This window comes from Hylobates moloch, unplaced genomic scaffold, assembly GCF_009828535.3.
Source record: "Hylobates moloch isolate HMO894 unplaced genomic scaffold, HMol_V3 SCAFFOLD_6, whole genome shotgun sequence".
NCBI classification, from domain to species: Eukaryota; Metazoa; Chordata; class Mammalia; order Primates; family Hylobatidae; genus Hylobates; species Hylobates moloch.
The window spans coordinates 27,347,873-27,371,844 of record NW_026652281.1 but is presented as its reverse complement, the minus strand read 5'-3'; positions in this window follow the sequence as shown (position 1 = coordinate 27,371,844).

Sequence of the window (23,972 nt, the reverse complement as noted above, 5' to 3'; positions counted from 1 at the left end):
TAATTGAGTATTTGAACATATCTCTCTCAGTAATTGATTCAGTAATTGATTGAAAATGACTAAACATAGAGATGACCTGAATAACACTATCAGCCACCTTCACCTAATTGACATTTATAGACCCACACAAATATAGTCAATTATTTTTTGACAAAGATTCAAAACCATTTTCTTGGAGAAATGATAGCTTTTTTTAAAGTATTAAAATACTTGGATAATCATATGGTAATTAACCTTGACACTTGCTTCACACTTTAGAGAAATATTAGCTCAAAATGTACCATAGACTTAAATGCAAGGTTTAAAATTATAAAACATCTAGGGTAAACATTTATGTGACCTTGTATTTGATGATGAGTTTCAGGTATGACATAAAAAGCATGGCAATGATACATAAAAAGAATAACTTGGTAAGATTGACTTTATCAGTTACAAACTTTTACTTATTTGACAGACACTGTTAAGGGAATGAAAAGTCAAGCCGTAGAATGAAAAATACTATTTTCAAATCTTACATTTGATCATGGATTTAATCCAGAATCTATAAAGAAATATTAAAACTCAGAATTAGGAATAAAAATGGGCAAAAGATTTTTTTTTTTTTACCAGTGAAGAGTGTTAACTATGAGCTATCCAGGTTCTTGGTGTTTCAAACAAAGAATTGGACAAAATGAACAAACAAAGCAACAAAGAATGAAGTAATGAAACCACAAATATATTGAAATGAAAGTACAGTCCACAGAGTGGGAGCAGGCTTGAGCAAGTGCCTCAAAAGTGCTGGTTACAGAATTTTCTGGGGTTTAAATACCCTCTACAGGGTTTTCATTGGTTACTTGGTTACACTGTACCTAAATGAAGTAGTGGCCCACGAGCAGTCTGATTGGTTGTAGAAGGGGACCAATCAGAGTCTAAAGTGATGTTACAAAGTTATACCCCTATGCAAATGAAGACTAGACCCCTGACCAGTCTGATTGGTTACAGGAGGGGACCAGTCAGAGATACTTTCCATTTTCCATCTGTGACGCAGAAAGGGGGTGTTGCAAAGGGAGTAGCCTCTGATCCTTTTGTCACTTGGATGTGGAAAGTTGGGGTTTTCCTTTTGATTCAGGTCTAAGAAGTCAGTGCAAATTGGCCTTAGATTCCCTGCCTCTAGACCCTATTCTCCTGCCTCTGTATGTTCATTGGTAGGTAAATGACTAAGCAAAATATTGTGCATCCATTCAACAGATACTTTTGAACAATCAAAAGAAATGAATTAATGAGTCACCAACTACATGGCTGAATCTTAAATGCATTTTTCTAAGTGAACAAAACCAAGCCTCAGGAATATACAATATTTGATTTCATTTATGTGACATTTTGTGAAAATGCAAGTCTATGGGTATATGGAAAACAAATCAGTTATTGCCAACAGTATCTTTGTGGTGAGGTGCTTACTACAAGGGTGATGAACTAAAAATTTTTTAGGTTAATAGAGCTATTCTGTATGGCACTGTGATGGTGGATATGTGACTATGCTTTTGTCAAACACTCAGAGAAAGGTATACCACAAAGACGAAATTTTAATATAGGCCCATTTAAAAGAATATCAACAGGATATAAGTAAAATATAGGATGGAGAGTAGAATGTAAAAGTCAATCTACTAATATTTGTACCACAAATGTATGGAATAATCTCACTGGAGGGGTTGAGGAAGAAAGGAGAAATAAACTCTGGGAAAGAGTGTCTTTTCTAAATACTGTAAAGGTAAATATAAAAATAATTGTACATAAACTCTACTCTGGATGGTTAATTTGTTTTTCACACGGGTATTATTTAGCAATCTGGAAACTATTTTATATGCATACAAGAGCTGAACAAATAAGCAAATAAATTATAGATAAGGGGAGCCAGGTTTTCATGTCAGGTAAAGAATTGACAAATATGAAGTGGAAGGATATAATAAAACCTATGGTACTGGATTCAAGTCAGAGAACTCATGTTTATCTTAGCACACTTATAAATAGATAGTGATAAATGCAGCTATCTATGTATACATGGATTAGTAAACAGATGCATATATTCTTGGAGCAGGCCTAGAAGCAGTGGTAGTCCAACAGCAATGAGCTTACTTAGCTCTTGGTTTCTAAACACCATGCTTTCATAAAAGGAACCAGAGTCCTTGGAGAAATATCTGCATTAAAGGGTGAGTCAGGGAAACTGTAAAATAAAACTAGAACATCTTTTTTTTTTTTAATTTTTAATTTTTGTGGGCACATAGTAGGTGTATATATTTATGGGGTACATGAGATGTTTTGATACAAGCATGTGTCTTTTGTAATAAAGCACCTACCCTTTGTTTTACAAACAATCCGATAATACTATTTTAGTTATTTTAAAATGTACAATTAAGTTACTATTGACTATAGTCCCCTGTTGTGCTATCAAATAGTCCTATTAATTCTTCCAATTTTTAACCCATTAACCATCTCCAGCTCCTCCCAAATCCTCCCACTGTCCTTCCCAGTCTCTATTCACAATTCTTCCACTCTCTATCTCCGTGTTCAGTTGTTTTGGTTTTTAGATCCCGGAAATGAGTGAGAACAGGCAATATTTGTCTTTCTGTGCCTGGCTTATTTCACTTAGCATAATGACCTATAATTCCATCCGTTTTGTTGCAAATGATTGGAACTCATTATTTTTTATGGACAAATAGTAATCTAATATATCTATATATATATATATATATTACACACACACACACACATATACATATGCCATATTTTCTTTATCCATTTATCTGTGTAAAAAAAGAAAACCATAAATGGAAATCTTCAAAAGGAGATAGGAGACAATGGGAAAAAGCCCCCAATGGCCAAAGATGAAACAACTTGAATGAACAAAACAAAACACTAATTGGATTATAATCAAAGAATGAAATAAATATCTATTAATCTATACATATATAAGTAAACAATTGAATAAGTGAGTGAAAAGAGAGAACAATCCCAAATAAAGCCTATAAAGTGAGTAAGGAAATAGAAAATCACCATTCAAACACCACGGTGAAAATTTCTGATGAATGCTAAAACTTGTTGCTAAAGTTAGTGGCTGAAACTTTAAGGAGAAACAGGACATTTGCAGTTTTGAAGTATCTCTCCCAAGATATTTATTAATTAGTGTGTGGTTTTAATTTATTTCCACAGTTTTTAGATACTGACTCCTTCAGGTGGTGAATTTTAATTCCCTGTTACTTAATATCAATAGTACATAGTTAATCACTTCTACTTAACAGTGTATGATAAGGGAAAGATAGTTCATCAGGCATCACCAAGTAATCAACGTTAATTAATCAGGCATCACCAAGTAATCAAGGTTAATACCATCAGTAATGAGTCATGTTGACATCATATATCCCATGATATGATACAGTGAAAAGGGTACCTCACTTCAGTGATATTCTTTCCAAAAAAATTATGACTTCAAGTTAATTATGAGAAAACATGGCAATTCTAACTAGAACACTTCAAAAAAGGGTCAATATGGTAAAAAAAAAGGAAAGACTGAGAAACCTCACAGATCGGAAGAGGCTAAGAAGTAAGAAGACTAAATGAAACTTGATATACTGGATTAGATCCTGGAATAGAAAAAGAGCGTTAGTGGAAAAACTAGTGGAATCTCAATAAAGTATCTAATTTTGTTAGAAATATTAAATCAGTGTTAACTTGCTGGTTTTGATGTATGAGCATTGCAACATAAGATGTTATATATGAAGTCTCTACACTAGGTTTGCAACTCTTCTGTAAATTTAAAATCATTTACAAGTTAAACTACTGAAATAAAAATATCAATTCTCATTTCTTCTACTGAATATTTTTAATTCAATTGGTTTAAGCGTAGGCCTTAGAAAGAATGTGTAGGTTTAATTTTTTTAATGTTGGTATTTTAGAAAAAAATATGAACTTTGTTTTTCATCTCCATAGTTTTATTTTTTATTATACTTTAAGTTTTAGCGTACATGTGCACAATGTGCAGGTTAATTACATATGTATACATGTGCCATGTTGGTGTGCTACACCCAGTAACTCGTCATTGAACATTAGGTGTATCTCCAAATGCTATCCCTCCCCACTCCCCCCACTCCACAACAGGCCCCAGTGTGTGATGTTCCCCTTCCTGTGTCCATGAGTTCTCATGTTCAATTCCCACCTATGAGTGAGAACATGTGGTGTTTGGTTTTTTGTCCTTGTGATAGTTTGCTGAGAATGATGGTTTCCAGTTTCATCCATGTCCCTACAAAGGACATGAACTCATCATTTTTTATGGCTGCATAGTATTCCATGGTGTATATATGCCACATTTTCTTAATCCAGTCTATCTTTGTTGGACATTTGGGTTGGTTCCAAGTCTTTGCTATTGTGAATAGTGCCGCAATAAACATACGTGTGCATGTGTCTTTATAGCAGCATGATTTATAATCCTTTGGGTATATACCCAGTAATGGGATGGCTAGGTCAAATGGTATTTCTAGTTCTAGATCCCTGAGGAATCGCCACACTGACTTCCACAATGGTTGAACTAGTTTACAGTCCCACCAACAGTGTAAAAGTGTTCCTATTTCTCCACATCCTCTCCAGCACCTGTTGTTTCCTGACCTTTTAATGATGGCCATTCTAACTGGTGTGAGATGGTATCTCATTGTGATTTTGATCTGCATTTCTCTGATGGCCAGTGATGATGAGCATTTTTTCATGTGTCTTTTGGATGCGTAAATGTCTTCTTTTGAGAAGTGTCTGTTCATATCCTTTGCCCACTATTTGATGGGGTTGTTTGTTTTTTTCTTGTAAATTTGTTGGAGTTCATTATAGATTCTGGATATTAGCCTTTTGTCAGATGAGTAGATTGCAAAAATTTTCTCCCATTTTGTAGGTTGCCTGTTCACTCTGATGGTAGTTTCTTTTGCTGTGCAGAAGCTCTTTAGTTTAATGAGATCCCATTTGTCAATTTTGGCTTTTGTTGCCATTGCTTTTGGTGTTTTAGACATGAATTCCTTGTCCATGCCTATGTCCTGAATGGTAATGCCTAGGTTTTCTTCTAGGGTTTTTATGGTTTTAGGTCTAACATGTAAGTATTTAATCCATCTTGAATTAATTTTTGTATACGGTGTAAGGAAGGGATCCAGTTTCAGCTTTCTACATATGACTAGCCAGTTTTCCCAGCACCATTTATTAAATAGGGAATCCTTTCCCCATTTCTTGTTTTTGTCAGGTTTGTCAAAGATCAGATGGTTGTAGATATGTGGCATTATTTCTGAAGGCTCTGTTCTGTTCCATTGGTCTATATCTCTGTTGTGGTACCAGTACCATGCTGTTTTGGTTACTGTAGCCTTGTAGTATAGTTTGAAGTCAGGTAGCGTGATGCCTCCAGCTTTGTTCCTTTGGCTTAGGATTGACTTGGCAATGCGGGCTCTTTTTTCATTCCATATGAACTTTAAAGTAGTTTTTTCCAATTCTGTGAAGAAAGTCATTGGTAGCTTGATGGGGATGGCATTGAATCTATAAATTACCTTGGGCAGTATGGCCATTTTCACGATATTGATTCTTCCTGCCCATGAGCATGGAATGTTCTTCCATTTGTTTGTATCCTCTTTTATTTCATTGAGCAGTGGTTTGTAGTTCTCCTGGAAGAGGTCCTTCACATCCCTTTTAAGTTGGATTCCTAGGTATTTTATTCTCTTCAAAGCAATTGTGAATGGGAGTTCACTCATGATTTGGCTCTCTGTTTGTTATTGGTGTATAAGAATGCTTGTGATTTTTGCCCCTTGATTTTGTATCCTGAGACTTTGCTGAAGTTGCCTATCAGCTTAAGAAGATTTTGGGCTGAGACAATGGAGTTTTCTAGATATACAATCATGTTATCTGCAAACAGGGACAATTTGACTTCCTCTTTTCCTAACTGAATACCCTTTATTTTCTTCTCCTGCCTGATTGCTCTGGCCAGAACTTCCAGCACTATGTTGAATAGGATTGGTGAGAGAGGGCATCCCTGGTTTTAAACAATAATTGTTAATACTCTAAATAAAATAATTACCATTAAATATTTGGTGAGAATAAGTATTCTTCATTACCAATCCAGTGTTACTGCTTGGATGAATACTGTGACTGCCTTGAGTGTGCTGCTCTTTTGAAAATTATGTTCAGCCTTAGATGCATGACAGCATATTAACATTTTGGGGGAGTTTTAAAAAATAGACGATCAATATCTTTTATTTTAACATTAAACATCAACTTTGAGATACAAATTACATAAAATAAAATGCAACTATCTTAAATGTACTGTTGAATGAATATTAATCACCCCAATATGGATATAGAATATTTCTGCTTTCTCTTTTAACACTGTATATTAAATTCACAAGGCAACTTTCACACCGCTCCTAAACCCAGGAAGCTGCGGATATGCTTTCAGTCACTACTGATTAGTTTTACCTATTCCATTAATAGAATTTTACATAAGTGAAATAATACATGATGTAGCATTTTGTGTCTGGCCTCTTTTACACAGCATGAATATACTGTTGGGTATATCACCTTTTCGTGCTTTTTAAAAATATACTTTTGAGTTGTGACCAGTTTGGGAGCATTATGAATAAAGCTCTTATAAATATATTTTATATGTCTTTGTGGGGGTCATATGTTTTCATTAGTCTTGGATAAATAAGAGTTAAATTGCCTAGCTATTTGGTAAATATAAGAAAGCTGCCGAATTCATTTTGGAGATAGTTATAACATTTTACATTTCACTAGTAATGCACAGGAATTCGTTGTTCCACATCCTTGACAACATTTAATACTGTCAAACTTTTAAGAGTTAATCTTTCAAGGAATGTATAGTAGCATCCCATTGTAGTTTTAATTTACTTTTTTGTATAACTAGTGATATTGAGTACTTTTTCATGTGTCTATTTACTTTTACATTTCTTCTTTTTTTGAGTACATTTCATGTGTCTGTTTACTTTCACATTTCTTCTTTTGTAATTTATAACTAAATCAAAAGTTAGTTTAAATCATTCTACCATTTTTAAATAGTTTATTTATTTTCTTGTTATTGAGTTAGCAGAATTCTTCATATATTCTGGATATAAATATTTTGTCACATATATGTGTTGAAAATAGTTCCTCCCAGTCTGTCTTGGATTTTATTTTCTTGACATAGTGTCTCAAAAAAACCACGTTTCTAATTTTGATTACAATTTATCATTTTTTTGTTCATGGTTGAAGCTAATAAGTTCTAAGAAATATTTTCCTGAAGTCAGCAAATACTTTTTCTATTTCCATCTTTTATCCACATGCACTGCTTTAGATACACAATATTTTGAGAAATTAAAACTATTTTTATCTTATAAAGCTACCTAATTAAAAGCACTACCTTGTCTAAAACTCCATCTTCGTGGGATTAGATTAACATAAATTAAGACCACCTGTATCTGATCTGCTCAGATGTTGTATAAATAATTTAGGTAATTAAAGCATTATTATAAAGAATGATTCAAATGTTTCTGTAGACTTCTGAAATCTGGGCTTTTATTCATAAAACAGACAATCACCCTATAAAATATGGTTATTTTTGGTTATTCAGTGTCTCTACATTTCTCCTTATATGACTGAATTATAACTTTCTAAATGAGACAAGTGTTAGAATTACACTTGTTAATAGCAAAAGGTGATCACATTTTATTAATATGCATCTAACTCTATTAATATTTTCAAGCGTTCTATTGTGTTAAATTTAAATTGCAGTGAATTTGGTGAATGCTGTATGTTTTGATGTTGCATGCTTATTTGGAGGCAATGTTAAGAGGGTAAGTGAAGAGTGAATAAAACTGAAGCCTCTAGCCCATGAATCCCACTGTTTTCATTGGGGAGTTGGAATACTCTCCCACATCTGCTTGAGAGTCCTTAGTAAGCACATCTGATGGAATAGCAGATTAGTTCTGGGTTGCTGTTTATTTGGCACATAGATGTTGTAGCCAATGTCTTTCCAACCACATGTCAGAAATATTTTAATGAGGAAATGTGGTGCCCAGAATTGGATTCTTGTGAGAACATAGTGTTTCTGGGCAGAGTGATGAGTAAAGTCAATTTTGTTAATGTAATATCAGACTATAAGTTATTATCTAATATCAATCAAATTTAAAGATTGCCAAATACATTACTTTTAATTCTTATGCTATGGTTAAGGATTATATACCAGCTATTTCTTATGACTTATGGTTTATGCTTTAAATGTCTTTGAATAACATGTATATAATTATAATATATAAATTTACACACACGCACTCATATATAAATACATATACACACACACACACATACAAACACATACATATGTATGGCTAAAAAAAGCTGACATGGTTTTCCTCATATTGTTCCCTTTCTTTATATATCTATATAACTTATACTCTATGCCATATGATTTAAATTTTATATAGTCCAATATTATTCACTTATTGGATTGTCAGATTAACTGTCTTCCCAAATAGACTCTGAAGCCAATTATACTTTAAATCACTAAAAACTGATCATGACTACTAGGTTCCCTTGCCTTCAGTTGCCATCCTGGGATCCTTTCCCTTATCCGTCTCTCTGGAAAAGATAAAACATTTTAGTTGAAAATTGTTATTGCAATAGATAACCTAAGAGAAAACAAATTGTTTGAAGTATGATTAAACTTTCAAAACTCAAAAACAAGAAAGAATTTTAAAAGCAGCAAGAAAAAAATCACCAAGTGAATGCAAGGGAATCTTCATTAGACTGTAGGTGGATATCCCAGCAGAGAATGGGTGTATATACTCAAAGCATTGAAAGAGAAATAAAAAAGAAAGAAAAATGAACTAACCTCCACTAGTTTCAAACTTTTCTTCTGTAACTTCCTCACCTCTCTCAACCTTCATATAAATGTAGAGGGTTAGGGCCTTGGTCTAGATTAGGCTTTGGCTTAAGAGATTGCTGTGGCTGGTTTGATCTTTTATCTAGACCACTAAAACTTTCTCCATGTCAGCAATAAGTCTGTTTTGCCTCCTTATCATTCATGTATTTACAGGCATAACACTTTGAATTTCCTTCAAGAACTTTTCGTTTGTGATCACAACTTGGCTAACTTTCTGATGCAAGAGGACTAGCTTTTGTTCTGTGTTGCCTTTTAACATGCCTTCCTCACTAAGCTTAATCATTTCTAGCTTTTGATTTAAAGTGAGAAACGTGCAATTTCTGCCTCGAGACGAACACTTAGACACTTAGAGGACATTATAGGGTTAATACTTGACCTAATTTAAATAGTGTTGTGTCCCAGGGAACAGGGGGGCTTAAAGAGACAGACTATAGAATGGTTGGTTGGTAGTGCACTCAAAACGCATACAACATTTGTTGATTAAGTTCACCATTATATATGGGCAGCTTTTGTCATGCTCCAAAACAATTGCAACAGTAACGTTGGAGATCATTGATCACAATTAAAGTGGACACATTATAGCAGATGCCTCAGAAATAATAAGGAACATAAGAGACTACTATGACCCTTTATATGCCAACAAATTGGATAAACCAGGGAGAATGGATAAATTTCTAGAAAAATATAACCTACCAAGACTGAATCAGAAAGAAATAGAAAGCTTGAACACATCAAAATAAATAAAGGGATTGAAGATATAATTTAAAAACTACCAACCATGAAAAGCCCAGGACAATATGGATTCATGGCTGAATTCTACAACACATTCAATGAAGAATTATTCTTTAAACTTCTTAACTCTTCCAAAAATACTTTCTAAAATAATTATTTCAAAAATATACTACAAAGAATTCTCCAAATGTATTTTATGAAGCCAGCATCACCTTAATACCTATGCCAGGCAAAGCCATTACAAGAAATTAAAACTACAGGCCAATATCTCTGATGAACGTTCATGCAAAAATCCTTGATAAAACATTAGCAAACCAAATTTAACAAAAGATTTAACATTAAAAATGATTGTATGTCATTATCAAGTGGGATTTATCCCTGTCGTGCAAGGCTGGTTTAACACATGCAAATCAATTTATATAATACATCAACAGAATAAAAGATAAAAGCCACATGATCATTTTGATGCAGAAAAATCATTTGACAAGGTTCAGCATCCTTTCTTTAAATAAAACTGTTAAATTAGGTTTTCTGCTAAGATATGGTACATGACAGAGATGCTCACTCTTGCCACTTCTATTCAACATAGTACTGGAAATATTAGCAAGAAAAAGTAAACAAGAAAAATAAAAGGTGTCTGAAAGAGATATAAAGAAGAATTATATCTATTTGTAGATTATATAGTCTTATATGTAGAAAAACATAAAGCTTCTTTTAAAAAACTATTAGAACTAATCAGTAAAGTTGCAGGGATACAAAGTCAACATCAAAAAATCAATAGCATTTCCATACACAAGTAAACAACCTAGCTGAAAAAGAAATTAAGAAAAATTGTATTTACAATACCATTACAAAAAATAAAATAACTAAAAATACATTTAGTCAAGGAGGTAAAATATTTGTACACTTAAATCTATGAAACATTGATGAAAGAAATTGAAGGAGACACAAATTAGAGGAAAGCTATCTTGTGTTCATGGGTGGGAACAATTAATATTGTTAAAATGTTCATATTTCCCAAAGAAATATACTGATTGAACAACAATCTTTATCAATGTCCAATTGATAAAATTTCCAATGTCATTTTTTGCAAAAATGTATAAAATAATCTATAAATCCTAAAATTTGTATGAAACCCTTAAAAAAACTGAATAGCAAAGCAATACTAAAAAAGCAAAACAAAATTAGAGACATCACACTTCCTGATTTAAAATCATATTACAAACCTATAGTAATCAAAACAATATTGCACTGGCATAAAAATAGAAACATCAACCAATGGAACAGAATATACATTCCAGAAATAAATCTAAACATATGTACTCAACTAATTTTTAGCTTGCCTACCAAGAGGGTATAATGGAAAATGATTCTTTCTCTTCAATAAATGGTACTGGGAAAACTGGATTTCCACATGCAAAAGAATGAAACCAGATCCTTTTCTTATATCACAGAAAAAAGTCAACCAGAAAACTGATAAAATATTAAATGTAGGGACCAAAATCATAAAACTCCTTAAAGGGAACATAAGGAAAAAGCTCTTCAGCATTGGCCTTGGCAATAATTTTTCAGATAACATACCAAAAGCTCAGTCTACAAAAGCAAAAATAAATAAATGGGACTACACCAAACTAAAAAGCTTACCTACATCAAAGGAAACAATCAACAAAATACAAACACAATCAATGAACTGGGAAAAAAATAAATTGCAAACCACATATCTGATAAAGCGTTAATAGTCAAGATTTATAAAGAACTCTGAATAGATCTGACAAAATATTTCTTCAAGCAAGACATAAAAATGCCCAACAGGTATGTTAAAAGTTAGTGTAACTAATCATCAGGAAAATGTAAATTAAAACCACAATGAGATATCACTTTACAAACATTAGAATGGCTATTTTCAAAAAGATAAAGCATAATAGGTGTTGGCCCGTATTTCGAGAAAAGGGAATCCTTGTATACTGTCAGTGGCAATTAATACAGCCATTATGGAAAATAATATGGAGGTTTCTAAAGAAATTGGAAATAGAACTACCATACAACCCAGTAATCCCTCTTCTGGATACGTAACCAGAGGAGATGAAATCACCATCTTGTAAAAATGTCTGTGCTTCCATCTTCCTTGCAGTGTTATTTACAATAGCCAAGATATGGAAACAACCTTAATTTCCATTGACAAATAGATTTTAAAATGTGGTATACATACTTGTTTGTATGGAATATCATTCAGCCTTAAAAACAAAGGATAGCCTTCCATTTGCCCGGGCATGGATGGCCTTGCAGGACATTATGCTAAGTCAAAAAGTCATGAAACAGTAGTTATCATGAGTTGGGTGTCGTGGGAGGAAACTGGGACATTTAGGTAAAAGGATACAAAATAGAAAATAAATAGGATGAAAAAGTTTAGAGACTCAATTAATAACATTAAGACCAAAGATAACAAAATTATTTTGTATTAGAGGCTTTTGTGAAGTAAGTATATTTTAGCTGCTCTTGTCACATACCCCAAAAATTTGAGATGAAAAATTTTTAATCTGTTTTGCTGTAGCAACCACTGTACTGTCTATATGTATCCCATAACATTATATTGTAAACCTCAACTATAAACAATAAAATTTATTTTTAAAAGGATGAATTCTATAAGTTAAAAAATACTATTTTATTAGCTACTTTTAGATAAGCAGAAGAGAAAAAAAAGTCTTCAACTTTAAATCTTGTATCAGTAAATTCTGCTTTTCAGCAGGTATTACAAAATCCATAAACTCCAGGTCCTAGCCAATCATGAATCTTTTCACAAAAGAAAATAGGCTTTCGGTTTTAATGGAAAGGACTGGATTAAAAAATTTGGCTAGCTGAATATGAGGCCAAGCATTACTCTCACATCAATATCATTGGGAAAAACAAAGTAATATCAAGCATATAATTTTGTCAGTTAATTTTGTCAACATGAATGGGTCATGGGGTGCCCTGATTAACTACTGTTTCTGAATGTGTCTGCAAGAGTGTTTCTAGATGAGATTAACATTTGAATCAGTGGATTCAGTAAAGTAGGTTGCCTTTCCCAGTGTGGTAGCAACAAACTCACATAGGGCCTAAATAGACCAAAAGTAGAGAAAGATGAATTCACCTCATTTTTTCTTTCTCACTCTTTGAGTTGAAACATCTCATCTCTCCTCCTCTTAAATGGGATTTACTATCATGGACTCCCTTGGCTCTCAGGCATTAAAAATAAGACTGAATTAACGCAACTGGCTTTCCTGGGTCTCCAGTTTGCATACCACAGACTGTGGGACTTAGCCTCCATAATCATGTGAGACAATTTCTCTTAATAAATCAATCTTTCTTTCTCTGTCTCTCTCTCTCTCTCTCTGTCTCTCTCTCTCTCTCACACACACACACACTCACACACACTCACACACTCACACTCCTTTATCTATCTATCTGGATCTCTCTCTCTTTCTCTCCCTCCCTCTGTATATATCCTCTTGGTTCTATTTCTCTGGAGAAGTCTGAATAATACAATCCTGAAGCATACATGCTATTGGGATGTGTGTGTGTGTGTGTCTGTGTGTGTGTGTGTGTGTGTGTGTGTCTGTCTGTCTGCGTATGTGCTTGTGGTTTCAATATTATTTCTGGTTTATTGGAAGTGCTTCTTTTTATCGAATACTCCCCTTTTTTGTGCGTGTTCATTTTCCACTGTGAAAGCTTTTTCATAGATTGTAATTTGATGAGGAACTTAGTCCATTTTGAGCACACAATAAATATTTAATAAAATACTTGGAGCAAAAATAAAATTTACATATTTTTGAATGCTTCTTTTATGTCCATAGTTGTATAGACTATGATTAATTCATCAAGATTTTAAGAAGTAACTTGTCACCTCAGAGATAGTTCTGGACATATAATCTATATATTTTTTCCATAGTGATAAGAAATTTTTAGTTTACTGAGAACATTCTATCACTTGAAGTCTTGGGATGGGTCATCTGACTTAATCTCCCCTTTAACACACAACTTCTAAAACATAGTCACTTTTAGAACTTTCAACTTCGTATTTATTGAATTGTCAATAAGATCTAGATCTACTTTATGTAAACCTAATGTAAAATGCTTGTGTTTTTGTTATGTGGACAAACTCATTAAGTATGTCTTGCAAATGTTATTAGATATTATAAATGAAGCATGCAGAGCTACCTCTGTATGTGTGCTGGATGAGGTGTTACTGGAAAACTGACTTGCAAAGTAATTGAGATAAATAATCTAAAGCACCTACTTGATCACAGCACACCGTAGTATGTGGTAAACATAAATAAATTTTAAAAAACACACACATATTAACTCCTTTTTAATGCTAAGGACATGACATCAGTTTGTGTGTCAGGGTAATGGGGAAAAGAACCAAAAGGATTTGGTATGCAAATATTAAGGCCAAGAATGATGACATTATTCAAGTACACTCTTATGTTGTATGACATTCATAATCTATTACTTAAAAAGATTGTATGAGAATTCAGGAAAGATTTTCAGACACTGATACTAATTTCAAAAATAAAAGAAGTATGCAGTAAAGACAGTAACTAAAACCAATGTCACTTCCCATATATTAAAATCTGTATTTCAGAGGACATTCAGAGACTATTTCTTAATGAGATATTTGATTTGAAATTTTGCATAGGTTAACTACACCAGAAACAGTTTTAAAAATTGATATAGATAAGTAGATGCAGATGATTTGATAGGTGGCTATTATGTTATGTATAAAATAGTGTACATATACTGGATTGCATAAATGGTTATCTAAATTATTTTAAAATAGAGTTTTTTCTATCCTTGTAGCCAAGTCTTTGTACAAAAGCAGATGATCTATTGGACTTAAAATGTCCTGAAGAATCACCAGTAGTTGTGTGGTTGATGGTCCAGTTGCTAGGCACGTGGGTGAATGCGGTTTTTGCTAGATCTCCGGGTGAGTGGGACTGCGTCTGAGGCCAAAGTCTAGCAGGGCTGGAACCAGATCGCAGGGCTGGAACCAGATCACAGGGCTGTTTCAAGGTCTGCAGTCAGTCAGCAGTTGGAGGACCTGTCACTACGGGCAAGGATGAGTGTGGTGCCCACCAATTAAAACATAACTAAATTCTTTTTCAAAGTGAGCTAAAGGACCTGCGTCAACATTTCTCAAAATAAAACATAAAAATGGTCAACAGGTATATTCAAAAATGCTCAAAGTCACTAATTATCAGGGAAATGCAAATAATATCACAGTGTGATATCACCTCACACCTGTTACAATGGCATTTGTTAAAAAGACAAAATATAACAAGTATTGGCTAGGATGTGGAGAACAGAGAACCCTTGTACACTTGATAGAAATGTAAATTGAGACAGCCACTATGAAAACAGTAATGGGTTTTCTCAAAACATTAAAAATAGAACTATCATATGATCCAGCAATCCAACTTCTGGTTATGTATCTAAAGAAGATAAAATCAGTATCTCAAAGAAATATCTGCATGCTCATGTCCATTGCAGCATTATTCACAATAAGCAAGGTATGAAAACAAGCTAAATATCTATTGATGGATGGATGAAAAAAGAAACTGTGATATATAGAACTATCATATTATCCATCAATCCAACTTCTGTTATGTATCTAAAGAATATAAAAATTAGTATCTCAAAGAGATATCTGAAACCTTGTGTCCATTGCAGCATTATTCACAATAAACAAAGTATGAAAACAAGCTAAATGTCTATTGATGATGGAAAAAAAAAACTGCGACCATATATGTATATAGTCTCCCAGGTTCATTCAAGTTGTTGCTAATGACAGGATTTTCTTATTTTTATATATATTAGGTTGGTGCAAAAGTAGTTGTGTTTTTGCCACATATATATTTATTATACATATATATCTTTTTATATATAATTAGATATTATTCAGCCATAAAAATAAGAAAATCCTGCCATTATCCCCAAGATGGATGAACCTGGAGGATATCATGCTAAATTTATTGAGCCAGGCACAAAAAGACAAATATTGTATTAATATTATCTCACTTGTATATGGAATCTAAAAAACTAGAACTTACACAAAAGTAGAGGGTAAAAAGTGGTTGTCTGGGCTGAAGCTTGGAGGAAATGGGGAGATGTTAGTCAAAGGGTGTAAAAGTTCATTTTTTTGTTTGTTTTATTCTCTCCACCACTCGGATCTTTAGACATCTTATTACAAAAATTTTCAAGCATACAGAAAATCTGAGTGCAATCAATAACCATCAGAGTTACAATAACCATCACTATTTTGTTTGTTTCATCAGTGCTGCTTCCCCACCCTCCATCTTTTTTATTTATTTTTTTTTCTGGAGTAGTTTACAACAAATAGTTGATCTCATTTTACCTTAATTATTTATTTTTATTATTATACTTTAAGTTCTGGGGTACATGTGCAGAATGTGCAGGTTTGTTACATAGGTATACATGTGCCATGGTGGTTTGCTGCACCCATCAACATGTCATCTACATTAAGTATTTCTCCTAATGCTATCCCTCCCTTAGCCCACCACCCCCTGACAGGCCCCAGTGTGTGATGATCCCCTCCCTGTGTCCATGTGTCCTCATTGTTCAACTCCCACTTATGAGTGAGAACAAGCGGTGTTTACTTTTCTGTTCTTGTTTTAGTTTGCTGAGAGTGATGGTTTCCAGCTTCATCCATGTCCCTGCAAAGGATATGATCTCATTCTTTTTTATGGCTGCATAGTATTCCATGGTGTATATGTGCCACATTTTCTTTATCCAGCCTATCACTTATGGGCATTTGGGTTAGTTCCAAGTCATTGCTATTGTGAACAGTGCTGCAATAAACATACGTGTGCATGCATCTTTATAGTAGAATGATTTATAATCCTTTGGGTATATACCCAGTAATGGGATGGCTGGGTCAAATGGTATTTCTAGTTCTAGATCCTTGAGGAATCGCCACACTGTCTTCCACAATGGTTGAACTAATTTACACTCCCAACAACAGTGTAAAAGCATTTCTATTTCTCCACATCCTCTCCAGCATCTGTTATTTCCTAACTTTTTAATGATCACCATTCTAACTGGTGTGAGATGGTATCTCATTGTGGTTTTGATTTGCATTTCTCTAATGACCAGTGATGATGAGCTTTTTTTTTTTAATGTTTGTTGGCCACATAAATGTCTTCTTTTGAGAAGTTTCTGTTTATATCCTTTGCTCACTTTTTGATGGGGTTGTTTGTTTTTTTCTTGTAAATTTGTTTAAGTTCTTTGAAGATTCTGGATATTAGACCTTTGTCAGATGGATAGACTGCAAAAATTTTCTCCCATTGTGTAGTAATGTATCCCACTGCTTATTCTGAGGATAGTTTCTTTTGCTGTGCAGAAGCTCTTTAGTTTAATTAGGTCCCATTTGTCTATTTTGGCTTTTGTTGCCATTGCTTTTGGTGTTTTAGTCACAAAGTCTTTGCCCATGCCTGTGTTCTGAATGGTATTGCCTAGGTTTTCTTCTATGGTTTTTATGGTTATAGGTTTTACAACTAAGTCTTTAATCCATCTTGAATTAATTTTTGTATAAGGTGTAAGGAAATGGTCCAATTTCTGTTTTCTGCATATGGCTAGCCAGTTTTCCCAGCAACATTTATTAAATAGGGAATCCTTTCCTCATTGCTTATTTTTGTTAGGTTTGTCAAAGATCAGATGGCTGTAGATGTGTGGTGCTATTTCTGAGGTCTCTTTTCTGTTCTGTTGGTCTATATATCTGTTTTGCTACCAGTACCATGCTGCTTTGGTTACTGTAGCCTAGTAGTATAGCTTAAAGTCAGGTAGCGTGATGCCTCCAGCTTTGTTCTTTTTGCTTAGGATTGTCTTGGCTATATGGGCTCTTTTTTGGTTCCATATGAACTTTAAAGTAGTTTTTTCCAATTCTGTGAAGAAAGTCAATGGTAGCTTGATGGGGATGGCATTGGATCTGTAAATTACTTTGGGCAGTATGGCCATTTTCACGATATTGATTCTTCCTATTCATGAGCATGGTATGTTTTCCCATTTGTTTGAAGTCCTCTCTTATTTCCTTGAGCAGAGGTTTGTAGTTCTCCTTGAAGGGGTCCTTCACATCCCTTGTAAGTTGTATTCCTGGGTATTATCTTCTGTTTGTTGCAATTGTGAATGAGAGTTCACTCATGATTTGGCTCTCTGTCTGTTATTGGTGCACAGGACTGCTTGTGATTTTTGCACATTAATTTTGTATCCTAAGAAATCTTCTTAAGCTGATAAGCAAAAGTTCATTTTTACAATATGAGTAATTTCTGGAGCTCTAACATGGACGGTGGTGACTATAGCTAATACTGTATTATATTCACGAAATTTGTGAAGAGAATTGCTCTTAAGTGTTCTCTGCAGACATACAAGAATTGTAACTATGTGTGTAATGAATATGTTAATTGGTTTGATTGTGGTAATCATTCCATAATGTACACATATACCACAACATCACATTGTATACCATAAATGCATAAAAATGTTGTATGTCAAGAATAGCTCAATAAAGCTGGGCAAAAAATAGGAAAAACGAATCACAACTAGCATTGTATATGCAAATTTGCAATTCTAGATTCCCAGATATCTTGAGCTCAGATATTGATTTTTTAGAAATAATTTATTAGAATAATGTGATTTTTTATTACCACCAAATTGATCTAGACTAAAATGAAAGGCATAGAGAAGAGGAAGAATGAATATTAACAAACATTTATGTCTTTTAGAAGAAAGTCTGGTTATAAAATCTTAAAATCCATTAATCATTTAATAAATTAAGAACAAATTAATTTTTTAATAAATTATGAATCAAACGTTTCTGTAGAGTTGTTACCCAATAAAAAGAAAGGTATTCAATAATTGCTATGTGTAAAATTCAGATAATTACTTGAGCATTAGTTCTAATTTAAAATATAAGTTCAAATAATTGAAACAAAAATTAGTACATAATTTTTGCATTTGACTTGGAATATTTCTTGGCTCCAGGTGTATTTTACAACATATGCTCGATAGATATTTTTCTTCATACATTTTAAAACTAATGACCACTATGTAATTCTTAATAGGTTTCAAAATGTTGCAAATTACATGTACACAAAAAAGCTTGCCTAAGCGGAGTTTAAGTTGTTATTTTTTCTTAAACACAGACAATATTGTCCATCTTCTAGCATCTAGTTATTCATGGCAACCCTCAAACAATTTATAAAGTCATTCTGGTAGATAGATAGGGTCCTTATTGCATATGAAAATATTCATTGTTAATCTAGAATAGTCTTAAACACTAATATTAATAGATTACTATTAAATATTATTATTCATACACTATTCTATGTGGTCACGGTGATCCTAAGATTATTGAGACCATTTACATAAATAATTAGTATAGAACTTTTCAAAAAGAACATCTTGCAATTTATTGGAGTGAATGTCAAAGCTTCCATGGTAAAAGAATATTCTTGTAACTATAAAAGACTGAATTTAAACACTTTCTGACACATTAGTGGAAAACTGCAGTGAAGATTAAATATTACCTTGGAATAAAATAATCAACTTAGTAATGATCGTTTACTTTTTCTTGAGTGGTTAATATTCATAACTTCCTATATTTCGCATTCGACAACTGCTTATTTGAGAAGTATAATAAATTAGTATCATGATTACCCATAATGAAATGTTCTACCTTTTTAATCATTTTATTTTTTTCAATATATTACCTAATAGAGCTGTTCAAAATGCAGTATCTGTAGGTTTTCTTTATTAGAATCCAAGCTGCCTCCTGTGGGGACTAGGATTTATTCTGGTTCTGTACATATTGTTTTTTCCTATACCAAAATGTAAGGGATAAATAATAGAGATTTTAAGGTTGAGAATTTTGCCCCATCAGTCACTTCTTGTTTACTCACTTTCACAGGCAGAGTTACATTAACTTTGTCTTGTTATCTGTCTTGCCTCAGTAAGAATACAAAAGAACAAAGGGGCACTTCATCCTAAGAAGAGGGATAATCACATTGGTGTTTATTATGAAAGATTGCTCTAGTTGTAGCATAGAGAAGGGCAAGAAGACTGTTTGGGAGACCCTTCCCCGGCCATTAATAATATTAATTTAGAGAGTTCTGGCGAGATGTCAACCACATTATATGTCGTAGCTTCTAATAAAAGTTGTATCTTTTATTGCTCATGTTAGAAGTTACTAAACTAGAAAACTCCTAAATTATGTAAACTAACAGATGCTTAGTTTTACAGTTACTATTTTCAAGTTATATATTTTGAGTGACAGCTTCTGAAGGTATACTTTAGTCAAAATGAATAGCTTTCTTGTGAACAGGATAAACTTGATTGCAGCAGGGGCAAATGATATTCTGGTGTTAATTGGCCCCATCATATCATACCATACAATACATTAGCCACTCTGAATGACTGAGGTGATACTGAGGAACAAAAAAAAAGCACATTACATTTCCACAGAGAATTGTAGCTTCCTTTATTGTTTTCATAGATGGTAATATTTTAGTATTTAATGATTACAATTCACATGTCTTTCACAACTAGCAAATATTCCTTTAGTCGTTGCTCTGTGATGACTTACCACTTAGATATTGCCCAGTAATAAAACTGCAAATCTACAGTTGAAATGTCACCTGCCTCTTCTTCATCCTGGAGAGATTTAAAAAAGGAATTTCATAGGTTTGAAATATATTTAGATAATTGCAATGTTTGGTGTTTTCCAAAATACATTGTGGTTTTGTAGGGTGCTTAATGTGATAGTCTTCAGTAAAATGCTATAATGTGCCACTCATTGTATAGTGTAGAGCAAATCTTCATCATTCATTTGCTAGTTGCATAATTGATATCAATTGGTAATAGTTCAATGCTTACACCGAGCTTACATTGCTTTTTATGATCTTCGATAGGTAGGAACAGGTTTTACAACAGGAAAAAATAGTGAAAATGGTCAAGCAATAGTTTTGTTCATATATTACTTATTAACTAGAATAATTTTTCTTCAAAATTAATACGTTTGAGGTAATAAAATCATCATGATTGCTGGCTTGTTAAGGTACAATTGATGCTGCATATGTATTATTTTAAAAATATTTTACCTAAACCCAGTTCTTTGAGAAGTAAAAATGGAGCTTCATAATTTCTCTATAAGGGAATGCAGCTTGATGGTAAGGGTTTTGTAGAGCCCTTGGGGGAAAAGCAGCTGCAGAACAGAGAAATGTAAGGATTTGCCAAGCAGTGCTGATGGTACTCCTAATAATAACTGCTGAAGTTGAAGAACATAATTTTTTGTGCCATGAATTCTAACAATTATGTACTTTTTTCTGGCACTGTTCAGCAACCTAGGTTTAATTATATTAACAAGGCACAATATAACCAAGAGTGAATAGTACTTATAAATAAAATGGTGGATTCTCTCCTAATTGAGTTATTTTCCTGCTTGAATACCTGTTTTGCTTTCCATTGGTTCCTGAATAAAATATTATGCCCTTAGCTGGGTACTCAATGCACACATCTCTAGCTCCCCATACAAACACTCTCTTAGCAACGATTATTTTCCATTTTGCTTACCAGCCTCCAACTGAATGGAGCTACTCACAGCTTCCTGAAGAACCTGCTGTCTTCTAGCTTGTATGTGTTTTCTCATATTTTTCTCTTTCTGTAACCTCCACATCTCATATATTATCATGATATCATAATTGACTTTACAAGATAAAAGAAAATCCCCACTCCTCTGAAAGTTTTTCAAATAATTATTTTTACTCAAGGCTGATATGTTTCCAGACTAATACTTGCAGAGCCACCACTAGGTATGGTTACATTACTAGGCTATTTTGCAACTTATTTTACAAGTGATTAAACAGGCTCAATGTGATTTCATTATTTTTCAACCACACTGTGGTTTTATACTATGTCAAACTAGTGTGGCTGGAATTATATTTCTCAAAAATTTCTAAACTCTGCTAAGAGTTGAGAATGAATGTCAAGATAAATTTGTGGTACTAGAAACCATATTATGTTTCTGTCACATACAGTTAACAAACCAGATAAAATATATGAAACAATTTTTTTCAGATTTTGAACAAGAGACTTTGTGAGACATTGGTCACAGAGAGAAATTAAACGTGAGGTGAACTCCATAGTTGCCCCAGTTGACCTTCTGTGGAGAGTTTCAGGCTACAGCTCAGAGGGGACTCAAATCATGCCTAGCATTCTTCTTGAGCTGAAGTCATGGAGGTGAAAATCAGGGTGTACAAGGCAGCTGCAATTTGCAGGATGGAGCACCAGACAAAAACACAGATACACAGAATAGGGAGAGAGAACTGTGAGATATGAGAAAGGTTCCACTTGTGTCTTCAACATAGTGATGATCAGTGTATTTGCATAAATTAATTCCATGAAGCAGAGAAGAGAAACACCAGAAAGAGTTGGTGGAACAATCCACAAAGATCATAGATGGCTAATTATATTTTCTTTTTTTCCATCAGCCAGAGTGAAAAAAAAAAACTTCCTAATGTTTGGGGTAGCACATTCAGAAGGCCATTGTTTCACCAATAGGACACAATTAGCTCTATATAAAAAGTTGCTTTAATCTACCTTTGATATTAAGCCTTAAAAGCATACAACTTTTTTCAAATAAGTTAATTTCATTCTAGACCAAAGCTCAGGAACATTTTGAAGGATTATATATATCAAAATCTCAATAAGGTAAATACTAGAGAATGTTCCCCTGCAAAACTCATATGTTGAAACCTAACATCCAATGTGATGGTATTTGGAGGTGGGGACTTTGGGACATGAACAGTAATAGTGTTCCTATAAAAGAGACCATAGAGAGCTCTCTTGCCCTCTTCTACCATGTGAAGACATACTGGAGGCACCATTTATTACTCTGGAGGTGGGCCCTCACTAGACACCAAATCTGCTGGCACCTTGATCTTAAACTTCCCACTCTTAGAACTGTGAGAAAAAAAAATTCTGTATAGGTTACATAGCGTATGGCATTTTGTTATGACAGCTCAAACAAACTTAGTAAATTTACAGTATCTATTATCCAAGAAAAATAACCACACATGAAAAGGACTGTAAAACACAACCCCTAGTGAGGAGAACATTTGATAAACAGAAACTGACCCCAAAAATAACTCAGACAGTGGAATAATTATAGCACTAATTTGTAGATGTAGAGTTAGACAAAGTCTTTAAGAAGTCATTATAATTACTATATTCTATATTTTCTAAAAATGTAGAAGAAAGCTTGAGCATATTAAAGAGACATGTAAGATATAAAGTGATCCATCTTGAAATTATAGAGATGAAAATGTATAGACTGTGAAAAAATACACTGGCTAGGTTTAAGAACAGATGACATGCTGAAGAAGAAAAGATTCGTGAACTTGTAGACAAAGCAACTGAAAATATCCAGAAATAAACACTGAGGGGGAAAATACTGAAAAATATAAGCAGAGTATGGCTGTATGTATGAGCATAACTAATTTGATTCTACTCCTTTCAAACGGTGGCACTTAATTCTCCTCCCCTTGAGTATGGGATGTATTTTCAATGACTTGCCCCTAATGGCTAGCATGTGGCAGAATTTATGGCGCATGATTTCCAAGATTAGACCATAAAAGGCATTATGATTTCTTCATTGCTCTCATTCATCTGTCACTTTCTCTGAGGGAAACTAGCTACCTTGTCATAAAGACACTAAAATTAACCCAATGGCAAAGTACTGATAGTGAAGAAATAAGGCCTTCTAATAATACTAAAAGACAGCACTTGCCAGGTATATAAGTGAGCCACCTTGCAAGCACATCATTCAATCCTAGTCAAGCTTTGTAATGACAGAACCTAAGCTAACATCTTGGCTGCAACCTCCTGAACTAGAACCACCCACCAAAGCTGCTTCCAGATTCCTGACCTCCAGGCAATTTAAAAATGTTAACTATTTGGGCACTGGATATTTTTGTCTTCCTGTAGATATCCTCTAGCCTTTTACTGGGATGAAGATTAAAAAAAAAAAAAAGTTTCCCCTCCACACCAGGGCTTGCTGTTTTTCACTATCGTGGCAATGCCCTTCTGAGTTTTGCACCCAATATCCTATGAATTATGAGCTTTCTCAGTGTGGCTGGTGGGAAAAGACAATATTCTTAGGCTTGTGTGAGCTCCAAAACTGTTCCCTGTAATATTTTCAGGTGGTTCCTAACGCCAGCTTTTGGTGGTTTCTTTACATACATGCCCTATTTGGTATTCCACT